General features: G+C 39.9%; 1 long non-coding RNA gene across 1 annotated transcript; it reads left to right on the forward strand.

The window, feature by feature from the left end:
• The first annotated feature begins 688 nt into the window (after positions 1-688).
• Positions 689-3477, forward strand: LOC105187083 (uncharacterized). Its single transcript, XR_003112608.1, has 2 exons — positions 689-744; positions 3244-3477. It is a non-coding gene; the product is annotated as an uncharacterized LOC105187083 (long non-coding RNA).
• Positions 3478-7733: the final 4256 nt, after the last annotated feature.

A 7733-nucleotide genomic window follows, 5' to 3' on the forward strand; every position in this document is an offset into this window, starting at 1 on the left:
AAGGTACCTCAAATACCATATATGATGTATTGCTGTCCTCGGCTACGTCTCTCGGCGCGCTCCGAGTCCTCTCTCCATCCTGACTTCTCGATCCGACGTCCTTCTGGTCTCCGTCGCAGCACCCCCGGATTCTCCATCGTAGCACTGGCGACGACACTGACTCTAGCTCTAACACTCGCGCAAGTAAGATTCGGGGACAAAGAAACGCGTATTAACCGCGATACGACTACCGACACTCGTACTGCGTCGCGGTATGCGCGTCGTTCGTCGGCCCGAGGCGCAATGTCCTTTCCGCAATCACGGAGTCATGTATAACTGTACGAAAACAAACAATCGGGTAGGCACGGTTACCCCCCACCAGTCGCTGACCTTGCCGATCAGTGTTGATGCCTGCGTCGTCCGTTAGCTGAAAATGAAAACAACTCGTGTTTTCAAAGCATGCCTGTGAGAGACTCGCTTCAAATTTCACAATACATATTTACGTCTGTTCCAAGAATCATATTACGCCGAATTCGAACTGTCTCTATTGATATGACATACACGAGAGATGCGATCGCATGATTGATCTTTCTTTGGACAAGAAAATTCTGAGAGGAACGCTGTTCGAGAATATCGCATTTTATGTTTCAGGTGCCTTGCAGATTATCGAATCCGATGTAACAGATCAGAGAAAGTATGAATGCGTCGCTATGAATAACACCGTGGGCACGGAGTACTCCAAGTCAATCATGTTATACGTGAAACGTACGTATATTTAATAATTATATAAAACTTATCTTTTTAAACAAAAAGGTAAAAAGAAGGCGCCAAGTACAAGCGCAACACGTATTGTGTTATTTTTAGAAGTATCAATCTCAAATTATTTTTTTATTGTATATATGTGTACATAAGTTTTTACAAGTAAAACTTATAACTATAATAAAACTCTGCAACATTTTTCTATTGTACAAAAGAAGTGATATATTAGAACAGTAACGCCAACTGAGAAACCTGACATATATATATGATTGTTGTATACTTAACTTAATATTTTTAGAAATCTCAAATTCAAATTATTTTCCTTTTTAAGATATATATTATGTACATAACATAAGTGTTTATAATATATGTATGTAAACTTTTGAAAGTAAAAATTATATCGTGTTATAAAAATTCAACACGTTTGTTAATAGTGTGCAATATTTAAAAACAATATCTTTTTAAAGGTTATGTTATTCAAAATATTCAAGAAAACCTAGCTACAAAAAATGTCCGTACCATAAATTTTTACAAGTAAAATTTATCATTATTTATTAAAACACTGAGTCATATGGTTATTTTACTTGTTATTGTACCAAATTAATTATTATAACAATGCAATAAAAAAATATTTGATACAAAAAATCTTGACGCGGCTGCACCAAAAACTATATCGAACTAAAGCTTGTTTAATACACATATGACAGCATTTTTATTATAATGTATTCTATAATGAAGGTTTATAATTTATTTATTATAATACTATATAAACTTAAATAAAACATTATACCGTATATGTATAAAGAGAATTTACAAGAACATTTTATTATAATAAAAATGCTGTCATGTATGTATTAATCAAGTTTTAGTTCAATATAGTTTTTTAAAGTCAAATTAGATATCATTGACATTTCGTCAATTATAATAAGAAAAACATCTTTGAATAAAAAAATATCAAAATATGTAGAATATATACACATTCGATATGTATATTCGATAGTGAAGGTTTATAATTTATTATAATATTATGTAAACTTAAATAAAACATTACACCGTATGTATATAGAGAGAATTTACAAATACATTTTATTATAATAAAAATACTGTCATATATGTATTAAACAAGTTTTAGTTCGATATAGTTTTTGGTGCAGCCGCGCCAAGATTTTTTCTATTAAATATTTTTTATTATATCGTTATAATAATTAATTTGTTACAGTAACAAGTAAAATAACCATATAACTCAGTGTTCTAATAAATAATGATAAATTTTACTTGTAAAAATTTATGTTATGGACATTTTTTGTAGCTAGGTTTTCTTGAATATTTTGAATAACATAACCTTTAAAAAGATGTTTTTTCTTAAATATTGCACACTATTAACAAACATGTAAAATTTTTATAACACGATATAATTTTTACTTTTAAAAGTTTATGTACATATATATCTTACAAAAAAAATAATTTGATAAGTTTTACTTATAAAAACTTATGTTATGCACATAATATTTGAAAAGATGCTTTTTTTTAAATATTGGACACTATTAACAAACGTGTTAAATTTTGATAACACGATATAATTTTTACTTTTAAAAGTTTATGTACATATATTATAAAAACTTATGTTATGTACATAATATATATTTTAAAAAAGGAAATAATTTGAATTTGAGATTTCTAAAAATAGCACAATACGTGTTGCACTTGTACTTGGCGCCTTTTCTTACCTTCTTGTGTAAAAGGGTAAGTTTTATATAAGTTTTACTTGTAGAAACTTATGTTATGTACACATATATACCGTTCGGGCGCAACTTCGTTGCGCTTGAACTTGGCGCGTGCCTCTTGATGATTTCTTAAAAGCTTAAAAAAGTTGACGCGTTCAACACACACGTGTGTGTGTTTTTTTTTATTGCACTGATATTGATGTCCTCTTTTTTTAATTTCATTCTCCGAACTATATTTTACTAGGGAACCTACTATATGATCATTGTGCTAGAAGAGAACAGAAATTACGCGGAGCGTTTAAACTGGGAAATCATCAATCGTGGAAACTTTTAATTTATGAAGTTTTTCAGACGTGAAAACTAAAATAAAGACGAATTTCACGTGAATAGATTGAACGGAGAAACAAATTTTAACAGATGTTTGTCGAAATAAATAACGCTACGTACAAGTGCACTGCAAGGCCAACCGGAACTCTGTATTAGCAAACGAAAGAGATTTAATTTATTGCGATATTTTTAGAGAGAAACAGCTGGTTCTTTTGGCTCGTACTTTTTATGAAGAAAATATTAATACATTTCAATATACAGTTGTTACACGTGGGCGTTTCCCACCCAAATTATTCAATTTTTTCTTCTTATTGTGCACGCGACCAAACCGCATGGCAGTGTTGCAGCGAGACAACTGCTTTAAATATATTTCAAGCCGTGTAACTTCATTTTCTCCCCCGAGGAAAGGACAATACCTTCGGATGAACCGTTTTGCTTTTTCATTTAAACGCAGCACGCGGCATCGCCTGTCGAAGCTTGGATGAGTTTACGAACAATGCCACTCGTGTTCTTCAATTGTGCGACTATCGGGACAATTCGACGTGGTTTATTCGGTAGTCTATCTCGGAGAAGAACGAGAGGAGGAGGAGAGGACGACGCGCGCGTATACGAGAGATACACTCCGCTAGATCCCGATCGAGACGGGAGGTCAATCCGCTCGTGGACGGGTAGAATTCTGCTGATAAAACAACGAAAGAAAAGACTACGCCCCCGTAACGAGGCAAAGCGCGTCCGGAATCGTTCTTCAGATTACGCGCCAACGATCAGCAGTGCCAGCGGCGTTAATTCCTCTTCCGCGATCAACCTCCCGTCATTCTTTCACTCTTACATTCGTTCGTTCTCGAGAAAGAAGGGGAAGAGAGAGAGAGAGAGAGAGAGAGAGAGAGAGAGAGAGAGAGAGAGAGAGAAAGACAGGAAGAGAGATAAATAGAAGGGCAGAATGGAAATGCTGATGATGATGAAATACAGAAAAATACAGATGGAGAAGATAGAGGGATGATGAGTGAGCAGAGGGAGGGGAAGCGCAGGAGGTAGAGGGGTAATTGCACGGGACGCGATGGGGGAGGAAAAAACATAAGAGAAAGCGAAGGGAGAGGTGAGATGGGGTGAGGTGAAAAAAAGAGTGAGAATTAAGCGAAGGGGAAGAAAATCGGGCGATGGGGACCAGCGGTAAGGAGAAAGATAAAAGAGAAATGTATAGGGGTGATGAAGCGGAGTGGGAGTAAGATATAAGGGGGAAATAGGTACAAGTGAGACGAAAAGAATAGGGGGGAGAGAGAGAGTAGGACGTAAACGGCAGGTGTTAATAATAAGGGAGGGAGGATTGAGGTGAGGGAGGAAGTGTAGAAGTGATGGAGGGTAAGAGCGCGAGAGCAGAAGGGTGGAATAGGAGGGAGGGGAGGGGAGGGAAGATAATAAAAGAGAAAGGAAGAGATAATTGTAGAGAGAAAGAGAAGAATATAAAAGGAGAGATAGGAGAAGAAAGGAGAGAGGGTTTAGATATCGGGCAGAGGGGATAAGCATTGGGAGAGGAGAAAAGGGATTGAGGGGATGGAGGGTGAGAAAGACGGGCGGCGGGGGAACGTGGCAAGTTTAAACGGCATAACACACACAGTTCGTACGTGCGTACGCTCTTTTTCACTGCGAGTTATTTTAGGCTAGGTGATAGGTGTCGACTCACGCGTGTATACGCGTGTTTGCCCCACGCGCCTCATGAGGCACCGTCGAGGTACTGAAACTTGATGGCAATGAGCGACAGCATGTGGCAAAGAGCAAGCGCGAGACTATGTATCGCCGTAAACTGTGCGTGTTGTACATACGGGCGTGGCACGACGCGAAATTTGCCCGAATCAAGGCCGCGATGAATCGGAGTAGACGGGAGAATAAAAGCATCCCGTCTGTTGTTGCGTAAATTTCTGCACGTCTCGGCGAGAAAAATATCCAGACCGCCTCAGGTCCGTTGTCAAATCGATGTTCTACCGGATTCGCGCGCAAATAATCGTATTCTCTGAGAGAGAAAGGCCAGACATTAAAATCAGCAATTAGATCAATGTCTATTGAATGAATACTCTGCTATATTGTGTGTAAACTTTATTAGCTTGGAAGGTTGAGGATCAATCTGCATAATTAAAAATGGAACAGGTAATGCGCGTAATTGGCATCAACTTTATAAGCGATTTATTAATACGAGTACATCCTTTGCATAATTTCTACAAATCTAACCACTCATACTTATCACAGAGGTTTACATGAATTGACAATGGAGATAATTGAGATAGACCGAAGAAAATTTTAGGAATCTTGGAAGTGCTCTATCCGACAATCAGTTGACATATCTGACGATACTTATGTTGCGACAAACGAAATATTGTGAAAGATTCATACTGCGTCCGACGTACGACGAGCTGATATCCGATAGGAGGTCTCATTGTTTCTAGGATTCCTCGTTAGCAACATTTTTATCTCCAGGAAACGAATTCTGCTGTTGGAATGTCGGACGCGGTGTGAACTCTCCATTAGCCTTAAACTGTAGTTTTGCGTAGCCAACCAGGTTGGCAGATGCATTGCTTGGCTGTTGTAGATGAGCAATTTCCAAGGTCTTCAGCATTTTCTCCTGATTTCTGCAAATAATTTATTTGGCAGCCAACTAACATGTCCAACAAGTTTTTAAACGAGATATTAGCCAATAGGTAGTGTATTTATGTATAATCATATTTAAGTTGTCTCAAAATACTATGCTAATCAAAATGGTCGAAGATAATGTCTTGAGATAAATTTCAGACAGAATATGAAATTGGACGTATGTTTCGAAACATAACAAGACAAATTAGACAAATTTTAAGATTCAAATATAAGATTAGACTATTAAAAGCCATTCGTGCATTCTTCTTTAGTCTTTATAAAACTCCTTTAAAATATGTTAACATAGCTTCGCTAGTATAAAAAAACGTAACGATCTGGTACATTTTGATGTTCCATCTTTGGAAAATCTGAATACATATACCAATCTGAAAGTCACTAAATATAAAACTTTCCGATAATCACATTTTCCTACATCTCGTAGCTTCGAAGATGTTCGTTAAAAACTAAAAAGTCCATATTTCCCAGGAACGGAATTTCAATCCGTAAACGTTGAGCTGAGCACATAAAAAAATACTCTGATATTGCGTCTGATATTTTTAACCGCTCTGCAAATATCCAAAGCCGCTTATAAATCGGTGAGAGATACTTTGGACGGTTCCCTTCTCAATATTTGATAGATACTTCGCTCAGTACCTCGTTGCTTTTCCGTTAAATGGATCCGAAGCGTACCATCGACGCAATTTTACAGCTAAACACGACTTTGTGATCAAAGCAACACACGCAAATCACGAACTTATTTCGTTCTGACCACTTCACGAATAACAACAATGTTACTTGATAGCGAGCCTGGATTTGTATCATCTCCTATCCATAATCCGCCTACTCATCACGTCGCGATAAATCACAATTTTCCGCGATCGTCATGTTATTACGCGTATTGATTGTAGGTGAATGTAGCAACCGGGGAATTACACATGGAATGAAACATTCATATCCAATTACCGACGGTACGTTTCGGTTCGTCGCGGCGGAGGAAGTGGCGTGCAACCAGAGAAGCGAGAGGCTGTCCCGACGCATAATTAAGGTCCGTCTTCATATCTAATGCATGTGTCCCCCCAGTCATAATCGCGCTTGTTATCAATAGTGGCCATTGGCTTCGCCGGAGCGAGCCAATTTGGGCCGAGTTTTACCTCATAAACTCGGCACGACACGAGCGAGCCCTTTTAGAAATCTCTTTAATCTTCGACGCTAAATATCTCAGTAGCCGCGTTAGGACTGAAGATTTCGTTTCGAGAATCAGATCCAAGGTGACCCAGGCGGAGTAGTTGCTGCTACGCAGCACGGCAAGTAGCAGAAGCACGTTGCAGAAGCGAGTAACTCGCTTCTGCCAGCCGAGGCCGAGGAGAGCCTTTTTTTCAATCGCACACGACTCGGGGAAACATCGAAAGGCAATCGGCGCATTTTCCCACAAATGGGACGCCGAGGGGACACGAGGATGATCCGCGTGTTGGGTCGCAGTTAGCAGCACGAAGCATGCACACCCGACACCAGCACGACATCCTGCGCACGACGATAACATGCAGGCTGGCCTCCTCCTCGAAGCGACATAATCCGCTCCTTCAAGGTGTAGCGTGGCCGTTGGAGCGCGAGCTGCCGCGTAACCTGTTTTCATTTTTATCGTCGGCATCAGGTTTCAACGCAGGTGAGCCGCGAAGGTGCCGGCCGGAGTATGGCAAACCAGCCTACATCCCTGGCGCAACGTTTCCTTCTTCTTCTACGTCGTCGTCGTCGTCGTCGTCGTCGTCGTCGTCGTCGTCGTCGCAGAAACGCATTGACCTTCGAAAGGAGAAGTATCGGCGCGAATGAGTGAACGAAGTGAGCTCAACGAATGCGCATGCGGTTCGCGTACAAACGTACGTACGTTGATGTCGTCGTTATTTCACGGCGACACCGACAAAAGGAACTTGTAACACCATGTAGCTCGACGCTTTCAATCCGCCATGGAGCCGACGCCGACGGAGTGCGGCTCAAAGTCATCGCTCGCACTCTCTGTAGTGTGTACGAGCTCACGAACGAGAGCCAGCTTCTTTCGCTCGTCGATCGAACAGCTTGCTCTTTCAGACTAAGCGAAGCGGACGTTGAGAAGATTCCAAAGTATCCGGGGAATTATATATATCAACGCGCCAGTAAAATGCTTGCGAAACGGCAGATTTTCCGCTCGAATTTGTCGCCGTACGTCGCTACGTACAAAACCGGCGGAACGTAAAGCTTAATGCGGGCTGGTATCAATTGCAGGCGCAAATTCATATCAATGCGCCGATGCGTCGATCGAACCCGCTGTTGCGTCGCTGTCATGTCGCT

The sequence above is a fragment of the Harpegnathos saltator genome, unplaced genomic scaffold (assembly GCF_003227715.2).
Source record: "Harpegnathos saltator strain DR-91 unplaced genomic scaffold, Hsal_v8.6 scaffold167, whole genome shotgun sequence".
NCBI classification, from domain to species: Eukaryota; Metazoa; Arthropoda; class Insecta; order Hymenoptera; family Formicidae; genus Harpegnathos; species Harpegnathos saltator.